At 34.3% G+C, this 1,323-nt stretch overlaps 1 protein-coding gene across 1 annotated transcript in view; it reads left to right on the top strand.

Annotated features, from left to right (window-relative positions):
- rpl34 (ribosomal protein L34) overlaps window positions 1-1,323 on the top strand; it is a gene marked incomplete at its 3' end in the record, with an annotated part of 3,729 nt that overhangs the window by 1,630 nt on the left and 776 nt on the right.

Raw genomic sequence — 1,323 nt, 5'->3', positions numbered from 1 at the left:
TACTGGTGTAGTGTGGTCCATTCACTTCACATTTAAATCTATTCAATATTTATGTGGTTTTGTCACAATTTCAGTTTACAAACACTAAATTTTATTATACTACATTTATCCATTTTAAATATACTAACCTCACTCCTTTGTAACAACTAAGGCAAAATGTAATTAATTCAGAAAATCTTTTCAGGACCCCACCTTGATGTTTCAGGACCCCACTTTGGGTCCCGACCTCAACTTTGGGAAACACTGGTACCGTCACATGAAGTCAAAACAAGCCTTTTTGATTATAGAAGATGCATAAAACCTTCTAAACTCACCATTATTTTATCCACAAATGTTTTAACGGTTAAAGCGTTTTGATGTTTTGGTTTTTCAGACAGATCCCTCTGTGCATGATGCCTGTTTTATCTCCATTTGACTTTTTTTTTTTTTTTTTTTTTTTTTTACAAATGTCTGCTTCTGGGTACAACTATTTTAGAAGAAGGTAGTTAAAGCAAAAAAAAAATGCAGCGCCTGAGTGCGTTTAACATAAACACGCTCACAAACTTCTGATTAATAACGGGTGGAAGTGATGTTTGTCAGGCAGCTGCTTCAATAGGAGGCTGTTCAGTTAAAGTATGTGGAGGCCTTTAGGCTGCTGTCACACTGCAGGTCCTGGCGCTTAATTTCTTAATACAGATTAATTCAGAAATAGTTTGGTGAGGATTACTGTCATGTTTTAGTTTGTTTACATTTAAGTTTGACGCAACATTAGAGTAGAGGAGAGAAACAAAGTGGCTTCAGTCGTGTCAGTTTCATATGTTATTACAGCACAGTGTTCCTTTAAGATTTATCTGCCAGGATTAGGGCTGGGTTTACCAAATCCATTTGACTCACGATTCAGTTTGATTGGTTTTGAAATTAGTTAAGGATATCATGCAGTAACAGATTTACTTRAATAAAGAAGACATTCTCAAAGGAACTAATTCTGAAAATAGTAGAAACTAATTCTAACTTGGTGCGTTGGTAAAATTATYAACATTAAGGCCAAACTTGTAAARTGGAGTTTAATCTGGAAACAAAACTGTKTCAAGTTTCAAAGGGTTTYAACTATAAAGGAATTGCAAGAGTAAGTGTTGRTGGATACATTAGTTTTTTAAGAAACTAAGAATAARTTTCTTGATCATTAAGAAGTGATGGAATAAGGTTACAGGAGAAGAGGTGGGATAAAATAAGTGTACTTCTGCCCACTCTTGAGAGTATGAAAACTTTATATGTGACCCATCATATGGAAATGAGGATTAAGTCAAAATGACCTAATTACATTTTCAGATTCCTGCTTTAAAC

Source organism: Austrofundulus limnaeus, unplaced genomic scaffold (assembly GCF_001266775.1).
Source record: "Austrofundulus limnaeus strain Quisiro unplaced genomic scaffold, Austrofundulus_limnaeus-1.0 Scaffold23, whole genome shotgun sequence".
Classification (NCBI taxonomy): Eukaryota; Metazoa; Chordata; class Actinopteri; order Cyprinodontiformes; family Rivulidae; genus Austrofundulus; species Austrofundulus limnaeus.
This window is presented reverse-complemented; position numbering and strand designations above follow the sequence as displayed.